Source organism: Malus sylvestris, chromosome 12 (assembly GCF_916048215.2).
Source record: "Malus sylvestris chromosome 12, drMalSylv7.2, whole genome shotgun sequence".
NCBI lineage: Eukaryota > Viridiplantae > Streptophyta > Magnoliopsida > Rosales > Rosaceae > Malus > Malus sylvestris.
Window position 1 is genome coordinate 31,399,369 of NC_062271.1, and position 17,934 is coordinate 31,417,302.

The window sequence follows — 17,934 nt, forward strand, 5'->3', positions numbered from 1 at the left end:
TGAAGGAATTAATGCTCTTAAAAGATTTCTTCATGGTCACTTCAAAATCAAGGACCTTGGTAACTTGAAGTACTTTCTGGGAATAGAGGTTTCTCAGTCAAAGAAAGGGATCTTTATTTCTCAGCGAAAATACGCTTTAGAAATTTTGAAAGATAGTGGTCTTTTGGGAGCTCGCCCAGTGGAGTTTCCTATGGAGCAGAATGTTAAACTTTCTAACACTGGTGAGTTGCTTAAAGATCCGGCAAAGTATAGAAGGTTGGTTGGTCGATTGATCTATTTAACTATTACAAGGCCAGACATCACTTATCCCGTGCATGTGTTGAGCCGATTCATGCATGAACCACGACAACCGCACATGGAAGCAGCTCTCCGAATCCTGAAATACTTGAAGAGTACGCCTGGACAGGGTTTGTTTTTCTCTTCTCAAAACAACTTAAACTTAAGTGCATATTGTGATTCAGACTGGGCAGGATGTCCTACGACACGAAGGTCAACTACAGGTTATTGCGTCTTTTTGGGTTCTTCGTTGATCTCTTGGAGGTCAAAGAGACAAAAGACCGTTTCTTTATCATCAGCAGAGGCCAAATATAGAGCCATGACTGGAACTTGTTGTGAACTGTCATGGCTTCGATATCTTCTGAAGGATCTAGGTTTGCTTCACCCAAAACCGGCCTTGCTACATTGTGACAACAAAGCGGCGCTCCATATAGCTGCTAATCCAGTTTTTCATGAACGAACTAGACATATAGAGATTGATTGTCATTTTATTCGAGACAAGATACAAGATGGTTCGGTTATCACAAGATACATTCCCTCTTCAAACCAGCTTGCAGATGTTTTCACAAAGGCATTAGGAAATGAGGCTTTCTTATCCATCATACGCAAGTTGGGAGTTCTCGACGTTCACTCTCCAACTTGAGGGGGAGTGTTGAGAAGTCAATGATATCAAGATCCCTGATATCTTAGCTTAGAATAGGAAACAAAGTCTGTAATTGATTTGTACAAAATCTTCCTTTTTTGTATAGCTAAATTGTAGGCTAGGTTAATTCTCTTCCAAGAGAATGAGTCTGTATAAAAGGCCTTTTGTATCCTTTTCAATTTAATTCAACATAATCAAATATATTTTTACAGAGCACGTATGACACCCTACACTACTTGTTGCAATCTCACCCAAATCCTCCAAGAAATTTCAAGGATGAGAGAAATTAAGATCGTACGAAGTGGAAGTGGATTTGGGTAAGATTGCAACAAGCCGTGCAGGGTGTCATACGTGCTCCAATATTTATGGCAAAGCCTTCAATGCAATTCTTTAGTGGCTTGGAAGAAATGAATGATTTTTTCATGGTGCAAAACCCTAAACCCTAAACCCAAAACCTGACCAAATTACCACTAAACCTAAATCTCTCGATATTTATTTATTTATTTTCAAATCAAACAAAACTGATATACAAAAAAGCATACATACTCACATAAACTTTTTCTTGCTCATCGATTTCTATAACAATCTATTTGAAGAAGATATTGTAAGAAGCCAAGATTTATAAACTATGAAGAAGTATTTTGAGAGATTTTAATTTTGGTGTGTGACTTTAGGATAGATGTAGGGTTTATATGGAGAAAAAGAAAGATGAGGTTGTAGATATTAACACGTGGCATGCCTTAATTGGCTAAAAATCTTATCTAAATCTATCAACAATGATTCTAGACAGATAGTGATGCGTGACGCAATGTGGTTGATTAAAAATTTTAACGAAAATCTATCCACAAAATTCTTACAGAATCATAACACGTGGCGTGATGAGATTGGTTATAATCCTATCCAAAATTAAAAATAAAATTATCTTTTATTATTTTAGTTTAGGGGTGGAGATATCCTTGGGTAATTATTGTCAGTGACGGAGTCACATGGAGGCGAGGATTGGGCAAGGCCCCCCCTGGAATTGCATTCTTTTACATATTGTCCACACAAGCAATTACTGTAAGTGGCGGAGCCACATGGGGGCGAGGATTTGGCAAGGCCCACCCTAGAATCACATTATTATACATATTATCCACACAATATTACCAAAATGAGTATGTTGTGTATTGGTGAAGTAAAGTTTCATTATACACCAGGTCCTTTGTTCGAAGATTTTTAAAACTCCCAATAATAGATGTCCATAGCAAAAAACCTTCTGATATTTTTTTTTTAAATCAATTCTATCAGTTTATATAAAATAAGGTCTATACATTCGAGTGTAAGATCTAGTTATGTTGAAGGAAACATCTTATAATATTTTTGAACTAGTCGTAACCTTAAATTTTTACTTGAATCTAACGTATTAAATCCATTTTTACCAAAGCTTGTAAACAAGCTCTATTTTTATAATATAATCATCTCAATACTAAATTTTTCATCTAGTTTTAAAGCTCTAACTTTAACTAAAAATCTAGAACAATTAACCTTTAGTTGTTCTCCAATAATTATATATATATATATTTAATTTCGTTCATTGATTTTAAAGACCCCTCTTGACATGAATTTGTTGTGACTCCGCCACTGGTTAGTGTTCACTAAAGATGGTAATTGCCTTAGCTTAGTAGCTTGGGCAGTAATTGTTTAGACCTACTCCAACCCTTGGAGTAAAACTCAAATTTTAGGTTCTAAACTTACCTCAACTTTCTCCAACCCTTGGGGCAAATATGAGTTAAAACTCAAAACTCATTTTTGAGCCAAATTTAGCCCAGGATTCCCCCCTGGGTTATTGGGGCTGACTCACCATATATGTATTGTTTTTAGTTTTATATTTAAAAATTCATTGAATCCAACTATTAAGATTTAATTTGATGAAATCTAACGACAAAAAAAAATCTAACGGTCCAAATTTAAATTCAACAGCTAAAGTAATTAAAAAATAATATTTTATGTGTTTCATATTCTTTCATAGTGTTTCACGAGTTTCATAATGTCGGTTAGTGATTTTTCTATATTTGTCGGAATCTAAATATTTTTTTGTTAAAATGTTCATAAAATTAAAGTAGGATAGTATATATAATTTTTTTTTTTTTTAAAGTTACTTTAAGAAAAAAAAATTAGCCTAAATTCATTCTTTAATAATCTTGCGCTAAAATTTTAACCCATAAGGGTTGGAGCCAAAAAACTATTTCTGAGTTAAAACCTAAATTTTATAGGCTAAAATTTTTGGATTTTAACCCAAAGGTTGGAGATGGTCTTAGGATGAAGTTGCTCTTATAGGGTGGCTCGGTATTCTATTATATACTAACATTTTCATTGTTTTTATTATTATATTGTTAGTATTGTTTTTCTCTTTTTTACATTTTTGCTATACACACACCATATAGTCTTATTTTTCTCCCACTTTACAATTATAATTTTATCGACAAATCTATCCTTCTGTAAATGACCTACAAAGACCTAAAGACCAACTAACTATGTCTTGCCACATAATTATTAGTTATATACTTCAAAGTTGAAAAGAAAAAACTAAAATATCATAAATGAGAAAAAGGGAAAAAACTAGAATCCTCTCCCAATTAGACCCCGATAAGTCCACTCATCTCCCTCACGGCGGCGTGGCCTAGGTCAACCCATATCTCTCTCGTTTTTTCTCTCCCCGTTGTGCCTCCTAAACTTGAATCTAATAACGATAGATTGAGTACATGGTGATTTAAGGACGTGGTGAAGTTACTAAAAAGGCACGGCAACAACCAAATATAATGCACAAAACTGCCATAGCAATAGGGTATTCTCTATCTCGACGGCTGCATTATATTTGGTTGTTGTCGTGCTTTTTTTATCTCGATGGCGGTGTCTAACCCGTAATTGACAACGTATTCAGTTCAATTATTTATGATTTCGAAGTGCGAGTTTGTTCCTTTGTGGTTGTGCGCCTTTTGTTTTTGTACTGCCCATATGGCTAATGATTTTTGACGCCCAACATAAATACAATTCTTTGTTTCTTCATGATTCGTATTGGTGCCCTAGAAGCATTCGTATTGGTGCCCTAGAAGTTGTGCTAACGATGCCATATGTGATCCCTACTCTTTTCGATGTAGGAAATCCCAACAAGACCAGTACAGTACGCACAAGCAGTAGGAAATCCCAACAACAGCAGGCACTGCTGCTAGCTAATAGTAATTAATAGCCATTCCCAGACAAGCAGTCCAAAGAGCAAACCAAACCCGAATTAAACACACACGACACAAGAAAACGACCACGACTGACAACAACGGGGCTAGCTAGCTTATTCCAAAACAGACATGACTGACGTATATTTACATTGAACGTGTTCACTGCTTCTGAAATGAAACTCAGACACAATAACAAAGACTAGAATATCTCCTCCGCCAACACCGGTTACAGCCCTCCGGGCATGGATTCTGTATGAGCACAGGGTTCAAGTCGGTATCAACTCAGTGAGTCTTCTTTTTTAATCATCTCCATCTTCCGCACTCGCTCCTCATGAGTGAAACCAAAACGCACCCGTACAGTGCGCACCAGCACCTTTTCTTCACTTTCCTCATCACTTGCTTCTCCGTCTCTAAGCAATTGCCTCTGCCATTTCTCTTCTTTGTGCAACTGCTTCCACTCAGATACCCATTTGTCCCACTCTTCCTTCAAGATCCTTCTCTTCTCGCAAAGCTTTTCTTCTTCCTTCTTCTTTGAAGCTGGAGTATTAATTGGGTTGAGTCAGACTCAGGGAGTCTTCAACGAGCTCTTCGGAGCATTCACCATTCTCTTCTTCCTTCTTCTTTGAAGCTGGAGTATTGGGTTGAGTCAGACTCGGGGAGTCTTCAACGAGCTCTTTGGAGCATTCACCATTCTCTTCTTCCTTCTTCTTTGAAGCTGGAGTATTGGGTTGAGTCAGACTCAGGGGGTCTTCAACAGGCTCTTTTATTTTTTCAAGTTCGAGTTGACGAAGGGAGCATTCACCATTCTCTTCTTCTTTCTTCTCATCACCTGCTTGTCACCGGATTGAAATGATTAATTACGTTGTATTCTCGATCTCATTCAAATCAAACAAATACAAAGCCCTGTGAGTGTGTATATATATAAAATAAAATAAAAATAAAACTAGAAAACATGAATTTACATACGCAGATTGTAAGCGGAGATCTAACACAACAATTAAAAATATGTAAATTCGAAATTAAAAATAATCAATCTTCCTCCTCAAATAAATTAAATGGGAATTTTAAATATCAACACAAAAAAATTATTCAGGTATGAAATCGATCAAAAGGTAATTCTCGCACTCAAACTCAAAATTAAACATGAATTTACATTAGCAGATTGCAAACGGAGATCTAATACAACAATTTGCGAAGTTGAAATTACAAATAATCCATCTTCCTTCTCACTCACAAACCCTAAAACAAAAACCAAAAGCAACCACAAGAAGAGATGTGACTCCGGATCTCACCTCGAAGCTCTGGCGGTTGTGCTCGTTTGTTCCAGTTGGCCTAGGCATGGCTGTCCATGATTTTCTCAGAGAGAGATGGCGATTGCATGAGTTTTTTTTTTTTTGTTTTTTTTATCGAGACAGTTGAAAATAAAGGGTTTATGACAAATATAAGAATTCTTCAATAATCTCACAAACTCAAATAACAATCTTCTCCAGAAGGAGGTATTTATAAGATTACAATGGAGTATACTATGAAACAAATCAATACAATCCCTTGTCTACAAGATAAGGAAACCTAGACCAAATCAAATCATATCAAAACCCTAAGTAAATCATATAAAATCACCAAATTACCGTCAATAAAAGTACAATATATAGAAAGTAAATTGACATAGTTACCAGCGTACCGTGGCAAATGTTTGGGTGTAGAGGTATTCTCTATCTCGATGGCAGTGTCTACCCTGTTGCCATGCCGGTTTTGTGATGCATTATATTTGGTGCATTTTTATTTCGATGGCGTTGTCTAACCCATAATTTACAACGGTAGGGTCTTCTCATGGCACATAGTAAGTGAGCTGCGATCATATGGTATATAATTGAAGTTTGGCAGGCCCTCATTTCCAGTTTCATCTACCAATGATATCTTCACTTTCTCTGTAGATTTTGTAATGTCACTGAAAATTTTGACTGCCTTCCTGGCATCATCAGTGATGGGACAGCATGAATTCACACCATTTAATCATCCTGTGCTTGTTCTATTCCATATTGCCAATTCTTCGGTCTTGAAACATGGTTACCCCCACAAGTGAGGTCTCGAGCACTTGTACCCACTTCAGAAGAGGATGATCCAGAGTTACCCGTAGTTGAGCTTCCAGATGAACATGGAAGAGGTAGACAACAGAATGACAGGTAGTTAGGACAAAATTAGTAGCACAGAACAGGATAAAAAAAACAAAGTACTCATATTTAGGGACAATCTACTCACCATGAAAGTCATACACCATCTCTCTCAAGCCACTATAGAAATGCATGGGATTTTGTGCACCATTAAACTCGTAGGTTTCCTCCAACCCATTGAAAAACTGCAGAGAACGCTTTCCAATAAATATCGGTACAAACACGGTTCAAAGAGCTCCATGACCGCTTTTACTCGGAACGGAACTCGCTCCGAAGCGGGAGGTTGAGGAGCGCAAGAAGGGGTTGGATGCCAAAGTTCTGAACTTTCACTCATAAATGAAGTCCAAGTTCTGAAAATTCAGTCGGAAATGGAGGCTAAAGTTCTGAACATTCTCTTGAAAATGGAATCCAACGTTCTGAACTTTCACTCATAAATGGAGTCCAAAATTCTGAATTTTCAATCAAAAATGGAATCCAAAGCTCAAGAATTGTTTAAAATCGAGATATTGGTTAAATAGATTAGAAGGGAGGTTGGTGGTGGTAAGGAGAAATGGTTGCTGGGAACTAAGCAATTTGTTAGGGGCCTCCCAAAATCACTCTAAATTTACATGGGACAACGATCTTCATTGCTCTGATGATAGGCAGAGTGTGTATAGGATTTGATTCTCGAACAACAACAAGTATTAATAACACGGAAAGAATGACTTGCCATGAAGCCAAAAAGGTTCGTCAAATACTCAAAGACCCCCCTGTTTTAGCAACATTTGCGGAGAAAGTTCTGCAGGCGGTTGAACTCATCAATGAGTTGGAACGGGTAGCTCAAATTACAGGGGAATTCACAATGGAAAGGTTAATCAAACATGCCCATACATATGCCACCGGAAAAACAATCACAGCATTCCTTTGAGATTTTCATATGTGGTGAGAATGTGAGTATTAATTTAATTTTCCTGCATAACTTAGTTTCAATTTGTAATAATAATAGTTTCTTATAATAACAGGATTACACGGGCACCATATGATATTTTATCCTATTGAAGGCTGCCGAGAGCCTTTTTGTCGTTGTCCATATACATCTGTAATGGAATGTTGCGATATGGAGGGAGGACTCTTCTGTATTGGCTCTGAGTGCAAAGCATTATTTTGAGAACAAGTACAGTGTAATAGGAGTCGAAGCAAATCCTGGTCATTTCTTTGACAGCATACCAATAGGACTGGAAACGGAAGAAGATTTCTTTCAAGCTATGTTTAAAGCTGCCATTCAAAGTGGTGGCAGCACTGGTCCACCCTTTAGAGTCAATACGATAATCGACGAAAAAGTTGAGTACCATCAACGCAATTTCATCCCTTTGTACCAAAGACACAAAGAGATTAGAGAGCAATGCGAGAAAGGACATCATTTGTTTGTCATGTATCCAACTATCCTGGAAGGCTTTAACCGTGGACTTGTTATATCTAAATTGTCCCATGTAAGTGTTTATTGTTAGTCAATTACATGCTTCTAATGTTTCTTTTAATGCCTACGGATGCCCTTTTTTTAATGTAGGATACGCTTCGATAAAGTGACGGATAGGGGATTTCGGTTAACCACTATCTAAGCAATAATAGACCTTACGTGTTACAACTTTTGAAAATTTCTATGAATAAACATGACGAGAAACCTTATGCCCTACAAGCTTTGGAAAGTTTACCTCTAAGAACTTTTAGAGGAACGAAAAATTAAAGTCTTACGAGTTGGTCGTTAATTTGGGTACAGAGGTTAGGAAAAAAGATTTAGATCCCCGTCATTGCAACAAACAATGGATGGGTGTCATACAGGCACCGATATTCATATGGACACCCGTCCATTGTTTGTTGCAATAACGGGTATCTAAATCTTTTCTCCAAACCTCTTTACCCAAATTCACGTGCAACTCGTAAGACTTTAATTTTTTTGTTTCTCTAAAAGTTCTTATAGGTAAACTCTCCAAAAGCTTGTAGAAAATTTCAAAAGTTGTAACACGTACGGTCTATTAATCCTTCATCCCTTTGTAGGGCATAAGGATTCTCGTCATGTTTACTCATAGAAAATTTCAAAAGTTGTAACAAGTAAGGTCCAGTATCACCCTGGATAGCTAAACAAAATCCCCTATCCATCACTTTATCAAAGCGTATCCTACATTAAAAGAACGGCATCCGTAGGCATTAAAAGAAGCATTAAAAGCATGTAATTGACTACCAATAAACACTTACATGGGACAATTTAGATATAACAAGTCCACGGTTAAAGCCTTCCAGGATAGTTGGATACATGACAAACAAATGATGTCCTTTCTCGCATTGCTCTCTCATCTCTTTGTGTCTTTTGGTACAAAGAGATGAAAATGCGTTGATGATACTCAACTTTTCCGTCAATTATCGTATCAACTCTAAAGGGTAGACCAGTGCTGCCACCACTTTGAATGGCAACTTTACGGCTTGAGAGAAATCTTTTTCTTTTCCAATCCGATTGGTATGCTGTCAAAGAAATGACCAGGATTCGCTTCGACTCCCGTTACATTATACTTGTTCTCAAAATAATGCTTTGTACTCCCAGTCCCAGAGCCAATATAGAAAAGTCCTCCCTCAATATGACAACATTCCATTACAGACGTATATAGACAACGACAAAAAGGCTCTCGACAGCCCTCAATTTGACCAAATATAGGATAAAATATTATATGGTACCCCTGTTATTATAAGAAACTATTATTATTAAAAATTGAAACTAAGTTATGCAGTAAACAGGAAAATTAAATTAATACTCACATTCCCACCACATTCAAAGGAATGCGATTGGTTTTCAGTGGCATATGTATGGGCATGTTTGATTAACCTTTCCATTGTGAATTCCTCTGGAATTTGAGCTACTCGCCTGCAGAACTTTACCGCAAATGTTGCTAAAACAGGGGATCTTTGAGTATTTGCCGAACTTTTTCGGCTTCACGGCAAGTAATTATTTCCGTGTTATTAAAAGAAGTCATCGGGGATCCCCTGCAGAACTTTCCCCGCAAATGTTGCCAACACCGGTTACAGCCCATCGGGCATGGATTATGTATGAGCAGTGTATCGACTCAGTGAGTCTTCTTTTTTAATCATTTCCATCTTCGGCACTCGCTCCTCATGAGTGAAACCAAAACGCACCAGTGCGCACCAGCACCTTTTCTTCACTTTCCTCATCACTTGCTTCTCCGTCTCTAAGCAATTGCCTCTGCCATTTCTCCTCTTTGTGCAACTGCTTCCACTCAGATACCCATTTGTCCCACTCTTCCTTCAAGATCCTTCTCTTCTCGCAAAGCTTTTCTTCTTCCTTCTTTGAAGATGGAGTATTAATTGGGTTGAGTCAGACTCAGGGAGTCTTCAACGAACTCTTCGGAGCATTCACCATTCTCTTCTTACTTCTTCTTCTTTGAAGCTGGAGTATTGGGTTGAGTCAGACTCAGGGAGTCTTCAACAGGCTCTTTTATTTTTTCAAGTTCGAGTTGACGGAAGGAGCATCCACCATTCTCTTTTTCTTTCTTCTCATCACCTGCTTGTCACCGGATTGAAATGATTAATTGCGTTGTATTCTCGATCTCATTCAAATCAAATAAATACAAAGCCCTGCTGTATATATATATATAATAAATAAATAAAAACTAGAAAACATGAATTTACATACGCAGATTGCAAGCGGAGATCTAACACAACAATTAAAAATATGTAAATTCGAAATTAAAAATAATCAATCTTCCTCCTCATATATATATAATAATTTCAAGAGCTGCAAGAGAATCACAGACGCCTTCCACCTGAGAGCGGAGGTGTTCATGGCGTGAGTCCATGGCAGCGGCGACCGCGTCCGGATCCGAGGAGGTGGCGGACTGAGTATTTTTGCCCATCGAACGACGGGCTCTGATACCAATTGGTACGCCCAATCGGTCCACAAACAAGAAAGACGGTAATTGACAGAGAAAGTGCAGAAATTGTAAAGGAGCAAGAAAGGGAATAGAGACAGAAAAGGGAAGAGTCGATTTCATTCATCATCCCTTTCTCAGATTACAACATATTATTTATATACAATCTGAAAAGGGAACCTAGCTGGCTTGGAGAGAGATTTAGTTAAGGGCTAACAAGCATGGGCTGGAAGAAAGAGCTAAGAGGCCCAAACTATGTGGTCCTAATAGGCTTGGCCGCTTGAGAGAGAGAGAGGGAGATAGAACGGGTTTTTTTTGTGGGGTTGGGTAACTCAGTTGTGCTCTGTATTTCTATTATTTACTAGCTTTTTTCAATGTGATTTTTTTATTATTATTGTTATAGGCCTAATTTAGACAAAGGGAGGGGTGTGGCCGCACCAAAAGAAAAAAGAGAGATGTGTAATGTGAGGTGCGTTATGTCATCTTATTCTGTTTTTATTTATGATAGGAGAGAAATTCCTTATGCTAATAGAATTACAATTCTAATAGGATAATATATAGTCTAAAATATACGGTAGAATTCCATAAAAATATCTTAGATTTGATAAGATTTAGCCACTTACATTCCTAAACTAATAGTATTGCAAACATTTTGCTATTGTTATTATCTTTTTTTAGTGGGGATTTTTCATGTGACTTGACGATACTGCCCTTTCTATAAATATACAGGCATGCAAGTTGGATTTCAATTTCCGATTCCGCTATTAGTTGGAATGTATTTCAAAATTTCGAGCTGAAATATTTTAAACAAACGATAATCAATGGGAAGGTGGTGAGCAAAAACACTATTTCCAATGGTCCACGGTTTGAGTTGTGTTGGTGCAGTGAATTATGTTGGAAGTTATGACATTGTCCTCTCGTTCTAGCGGTGAAATTGTGTTGAAAGTTAATGTCATTATAGTTCCACAACGACATAAATTCACCGCTAATAAAACTCTACAAGTTAAGTTCACTGCTACTATCTAGTTTCACAAGTTCGGATATTTAGGTCAAGAGTTTATTTAATCTTGAATGAGTTCGAACTTAAATGATAAAACCATACTCTTCTTAAGTAGCGGTGAAATTGTATTGGAAGGAGGTCACCAAATTACAAATTTCCGTCAACAAAACTACAATACAAATTAAATTGACATAGTTACATAGGCAGGCGGGCAAAATGTTAGACACACTTGCAGCCTAGCTGGTTGGACATTTTCTTACCAAAATTGGAAAAACATAAGGTCATTTCTCAAACCTGAATGAGAACAAGATTTAGTTACTATCATCTTGTGTGTATAAAACACTACGCTTGTACAGCTTCTACAGAAGCTCATCTCCAACATTCTGCTTACATTTTCCTACTTCAAAACAAAATTCTCCAGTTTCGGAGCTCGGAAGCATTGCCATACTCGGATGATCAGCCGCGGGTACTCGGTACCAGTGATAGTTACCATCAGCTACCCCAACACTAATCTTTTCCCTGCACACGAACACAGCGACAATTACCAGCAACGAAGAGGGTTTGAAGTAGATAAACTTAAACGTTTGTGACTGGAGGCCGGAGCATAATATGCATTGACCCTTTTTGTTTCACAGTCAAATTCATTCATCTTCTATACTTCTCAGTTCAGGGATATCCCAATGTTGGTTTCAGTCTATAGTTTATTGAAAAGATTGTAATGTGCGAGCAGTGCCATGGAAAAACCGAAAAATCGAGTCCTATCTTCACAGTAGAACATGAAATCTACAAAACAAGCACCCTACTTAAAACTAGACCGGGTATAGCTGCTTTCAGCAAAATATATTTCAGTAGAGCATATGATGTTCGTGGCGTATGGAGCGCATAGAGTAAACAGAAGGGCTATGATTCTTCGAACACCCTTTTTGGGAATTTTCTTAACATGTGTAGTTTTAGTTTACCTCTGCGTTCTTTCCGTCCATTCTGTTTATTCCCCGGCAAGGTACACTTCCACAGTTATACGAAAATGCCTTTATAGGATGTCCATGATCATCAAAGTCAATACCATAATCCTGTAAAACGATTTTCCTCATCATTTTATGGACACAAAAACATCTACCATAACGGATAAGTTATAGCAAACATACAACAGTAGGCAAGCGTTCACTCACCCATGTCAGCTCTTCAAAAGCGTTCACTTTCCTCGTAGCAAAAAATGCAAACTGCATACGCACAAATAAGGTACTCAGATGCTTTTTCATCCAGTGTAATTAGTGTGTAAGAATTGAAATTGAAAGCAACCGAACCCGTATGTGATAATAGTGACGGTCAGGGGTCTCCACTTGAACTGGGATATCAATCAAATTTGCATCAGAGCATCTGGAATTACGAGAAAATCCAAACAAACACAAGTTCAGTACAGGCAGACGATTCGCAAGCTTAGCTATTGATTAAAAACTTCAGATTTAGATGATTTTTGTTGAGATAAATGAATATGACAATTGCTCTTAATAGTTAATACAATGCAAGAAGTTCTACTCGTTTTTGTAACTCGGTTGGAATTAGTGGTGAACTTGCTAACTTATGCCAAGACTCCTCCATTCTAAACCATAGCACCAAAATGGCAAGCGTACTAAGGATTAAAAAAATTGCAGGTAAATATGCAATTTATAAAGACATACAAATGAGATAGATGACCTGCTCAGCCTAAGACAACGATAACAAAGAACAAAGTCACCAAAATATACATAAATCCACAGGAATTGGAGTATTACCTATGATTGATAAATCTGGCAACATTTCCATGAGATGTTTCATCAAGACAAAGGGCATCGTCATCCTTCAAAATTTGCTCTGAGCAATACGGGGTAGGTATGTCTCTTAGCTCCCAGCTTTGGGTATTTCTCTCGTACAATTCGGTGTTGTTCAGTATCTCCCCAACATATTCACAGACAAATGCCCCATTCTGCAAGACCTCTAGTATCCTAACACTCCAGCCTTTCCCTTCAGGAGTCACAAACACCTGAAGCAAATCAGAACAAGAAATACTTATTGGATTAAGTACGAACTCGAATGGAATGTTTGTATCAACATAACGCCTCATGAAAAAAATGAAAATTCGTAAGGTTAGCGATGAAAACAAATTTGGGAGAGCTACTAGTGCTCATTGTTGTTCCATGGATGCTTCACGAAGAAACTAAAAGATTGCTGAAATATTATGCAGCTTCACTATACTTCTTCGAACTTAGATGTCAAGGTAAGGAAACTCATTTTAGTTTTAGTATGACAGTTCAAAAGTCCAAAATGGAAGTTCCCAACGAAAGATACAAAGTGAAACTAACTTGCAAGAAATACCCCTTTGCACTACCCGATTTCCACACGACAAGTCACGTCCACATTTTCTCCAGCATTCTTTATTAAACTTCCTGATGTGGTGACCTTTGCATTTTTCGGGGTAGTACTCGTTCTTAGACCTCTCATTGGGACAGTCTTGACAATAAACAAAGTTGCGCGCCTCCGGTTCCTTGACACAAGCTGCTAAAAAATCTTCTTTAAGCAGGCCTTGTGCTGTGTACACAAACTCCCCACCGGTTTCACGAGCACATGCACATGGTATTGCCACTGAGAGACAATCTCCAGAGCAGTCAGTGCAGCAATCTTCAACCGAAATCCGAGCTAGCGACATGTTGACATTGGCATTTTGTTAGATAATATTCTGCGGTATATAATTCAACTTTGGAAGGCACTCAATTCCAGTTTCGTCTACCAATGATATTTTCACTTTCTCTGTAGATTTTGTAGTGTCACGGAAAAAATTGAATGCCGTCCTGCCCTCACGAGTGATGGGACTGCTTGAATCCACACCATTTAACTCAGCCTGTGATTGTTCTATTCCACATTGCCGATTCTTCGGTCTTGAAACATGGTTACCTCAACCAGTGAGGTCTCTAGCACTTGTACCCACTTCAGAAGAGGATGATCATGGGTTACCCGCAGCTGAACCTCCAGACGAATCTGGAAGAGCTAGACAACCGAATGCAGTCTTTTACCTGGTCTTTCAGGCCCATCAAACTCCATGGCAGTTTCTCTTTTCTCTTCTTTTCCGTATTTCAAAACAAAAAATATGAAAGGCAAGGACTAGTACAAATTGGTTTTCAAGTCAATTATCAACTACAACTTTACAAGTGGATTGAAACACCCAATCCCCCAATTTTCCATAGCCATCCGATCGCTCTGAGATCGTTGGAAGATGATGAATTTATTTATTTTTTATCTTTTTAATGGGAATTTTTCGTCTGACTTGACCACACTGTCCTTCGTCTAATGTACAGAGGCATGCAAGTTGGATTTCAATTTTCCGATTCCGTTATAAATCCATTATAAAACCAATTGGCAATATGGGGAGTAGTCTAAGATTATATAAGCACATAACAAACCTTGTCATTCATCGATGTGAGACAACTCTCAATACGTCCCTGCACACAAAGGGATCGGATCATCTCCAGATCATTCAGGAGTGTTCAATAAAAAGTGAACGGCCAGGATTGTAATGTGCGATGGGTGCCATGGAAAAACCGTAAAATCAAGTCCTATCTTCACAGTAGAACATGACATCTACAAAACAAGCACCCTACTTAAAACTAGACGGGGTATAGCTGGCTGAGACTTGGATTATCTGACCTCCTCATCCTATATTCTTCTCATCCTCTCATATGTATGTGGTTATGGTTAAGTCACGTAAACATTTTATATATTTTTTTTATAGAAATAATAAGACAAAAAGCAATGAAAATATAAAATGTTGACGTAACTTAACTGTGACCACATAAATAGAAAAGGTTGGGAAAGGGAAAGCAGACAATCCAGGTGATGTTTGTGGCGTGTGGAGCTCATAGAGTAAAAGTTTCGGAAAATTTTCTTATGATTTGAGAGAGAAAAGAGAGGAAAGAGAGACTGATTTTGATTTGACAATCTTTGTTTGATTAATCAAATTCTTCAGTATAGTCACTTTATTTAAGAAGTGAAGTTTTCAAACGCACTGAGTCACTCCAATTATCCGCGTTCTCAGACGTCCACATCCATCACGACCTTCTCTTCTTCCGGAGGTAAAAGGCAAAGACTCTCTCTTTGCCAATGGCCTTTTGTTTTCTATTTTTGTTTTCTATTTTTGTTTTTGAGCTTCTGCTTCTTGGACTTTTTTGAGTTTATTGGTTCCAAGCAAGGAAGAAAATATCGGTAATATCGGAAATATCGGTAGTCCGAAAACACGGAAATATCGATGGAAATATCGGGATAATATCGATATCGATAAAAATTACATGGAAACCACGGAAATTGTAAGAAAAACTTGGAAATTTTTAATGAAACTTTGTATGATGTTTATTTAGTCAATTATCTATTAGTTTATCACAAAAAATTGGATGGAAATGCATTGCATGATGAATTTAACTGATTTAAGTTGATTATATAGCGAGCTGGCAAACATTGTGAGTGTAGAAAATATGTAGTAATTAATGAAAGAAGTTTAAACACACCATAATCATTTATATATAATTAATTAGTACAATATTTGGAGGTTTTATTTAGGATATTAAAAAAAAAAAAAGGAAGTGAATAAAATGATGAAGAATAATGTGCCGAATTTGACAATTTAAATTTATTACACATAAGCATGTGTCTAGGCGTTGAAGTTCCAAATTATAGTATATCAATTAACGATTGAAAATCAATACATTGAATAAGATTAAACTTTAATTTGAATGCCGATTATGTTTTTTCAACTTGATATAAAGTAAAAGTATTGAATTTTGGAAGCTAGGAGTGTGTCAATTGAATTTTGGCTGACGTGCAAGGTATCAATCTCTTCGTCTCTTCGAGGGCTACAACTTTCCTTTTTGTTTCACTCAATTTCGTTGCGTATTGAAAAAGTTATACTCATTTGAATCTTACCCAGTTTCCGGCGACCTCAGTAGATTTCGAGGCAATTTCCGGCCAAACCACAACGAGTCAGACGTCGTGTGAGGTACTATTCTCTTCTTCTCTTCGAGGGCTACAACTTTCCTTTTTGTTTCACTCAATTTCGTTGCGTATTGAAAAAGTTATACTCATTTGAATCTTACCCAGTTTCCGACGACCTCAGCGACCTCAGTGACTTTCGAGGAATTTTCCGGCCAAACCACTACGATTCAGACATCGTGTGAGGTACCATTCTCTTTGTCTCTTCGAGGGCTACAACTTTGCTTTTTGTTTCACTCAATTTCGTTGCGTATTGAAAAAGTTATACTCATTTGAATCTTACCCAGTTTCCGACGACCTCAGCGACCTCAGTGACTTTCGAGGCATTTTCCGGCCAAACCACTACGATTCAGACATCGTTTGAGGTACCATTCTCTTCGTCTCTTCGAGGGCTACAACTTGCGTTTTTTTCTTGCTTGATTTCGTTGAGTTTTGACAAAGTTATGGCCGTTTAAAGTGGGTGTAAAATTTCGGCCGAAATTTTGATTTTTTCCCCCATTGGGCGAGTCCCACATCGCCCATGCAAGGAAGTGAGCAATGAATTTTTCCTATAAAACTCACACTCCCCTGGTGAGATAACCAAAACTTGTTTGGCCTTTGGGCCATGATCAAGTTAAATATGTGTTGAGTTTTCTCAACATATTTTAAGTATTTTTTTAATAAAATATCGTGATATTGTCGATAATTTAGAAAATATCGCGATATTATTGATAATATTACGATATTTTGACGAAAATAGGTTGGATAGTTAAAAAAATTTCGGAACTTCAAAAAAACGATAATATCGGCGATATTTCGTCGATATTATCGATTTTTTCCTCCTGTTCGTAAGCGATGTATTTTTGCTCATGATAAGAGTAAAAATAAACCTTTTTAGCAACAGAAGAAATATAAACATATTCCGGTTTATACAAATGGGTGCGCACAAGTATTTGTGCTACTTGGAGATAATCAATTGAATGCTTCTTCGCTAGCAGTATATACATGTGTAGAAACCGGAATATGTTGCCTCAAATCTATGGCAGTTTACCATTTAACTCTTTGGCCTGCAATTTCAATTCTATTGCCATTGTTCTACTATTGACATATTTTACCAAATATAGTTCCCCCTAGAGTGATTTTTACTTGACTTTCTACACTATTAATGTAAATAGGTTAAAACATGAATAACATGTTGCAGAACAATTCAGAAATAAACAAAATAACAGAAATAAATAGAACTTGAAATTCACAATTTTATTTCACAAAAAGTACTTGCTGTACAGAATGAAAAGTATACAATAAATACATAAATTAATATAAGAATATCAACAGTACTAACTTGATTACAGAAGGTAGAGGCTAGCGTAAAAGCTATGTCCTTCGAACAGTAATTCCGTCCCACTCTTGTACTTGTGGTTCTATAACGTCTGCTCGACCAGGATACAACTACCTAATCCTACAACCCGCACTGGATTATAGAATTCTAGCAAATTGCTTTGTGTGTTTACTCTCTCTAGAAAGTTTGTACGGAAGAAAAAGAAGAAGAAAAGATGATTGATGATGAACTGAGGACTCCAGTTATATAGGCTCTTTCATACCTCTTCAAATACCTTTTGGATGTATATGAAGCTTTACAACTCTCTACAAAAGGTTGTATCTTTAATCAAAACGTTTTTAATTAATTTAATTAAAAACTTAATTCAAAATTAAAACTAATTGATCA

General features: G+C 37.1%; 2 long non-coding RNA genes and 1 pseudogene across 5 annotated transcripts; 1 reads left to right on the forward strand and 2 right to left on the reverse strand.

Moving 5' to 3' along the window:
- Positions 1 to 4,093: 4,093 nt before the first annotated feature.
- LOC126592639 (uncharacterized) lies at positions 4,094 to 10,364 on the reverse strand. 3 transcript variants are annotated; one of them, XR_007612740.1, is made up of 5 exons: positions 10,112 to 10,364; positions 6,391 to 9,849; positions 5,813 to 6,273; positions 5,424 to 5,473; positions 4,094 to 4,960 (listed from the first exon to the last, which is right to left on the reverse strand). It is a non-coding gene; the product is annotated as an uncharacterized LOC126592639 (long non-coding RNA). The 3 variants fall into 3 exon arrangements; XR_007612739.1 differs by lacking the exon at positions 5,424 to 5,473; XR_007612738.1 differs by having other exon boundaries at positions 5,424 to 6,273.
- Positions 10,365 to 11,412: 1,048 nt separating this feature from the next.
- On the reverse strand, positions 11,413 to 14,551 carry LOC126592373 (histone-lysine N-methyltransferase SUVR4-like; annotated as a pseudogene).
- Positions 14,552 to 15,996: 1,445 nt separating this feature from the next.
- LOC126592640 (uncharacterized) lies at positions 15,997 to 16,610 on the forward strand. Of its 2 annotated transcripts, XR_007612742.1 has the most exons (4): positions 16,006 to 16,066; positions 16,168 to 16,236; positions 16,338 to 16,415; positions 16,517 to 16,610. It is a non-coding gene; the product is annotated as an uncharacterized LOC126592640 (long non-coding RNA). The 2 variants fall into 2 exon arrangements; XR_007612741.1 differs by having other exon boundaries at positions 15,997 to 16,236.
- The last annotated feature ends 1,324 nt before the right edge of the window (positions 16,611 to 17,934 follow it).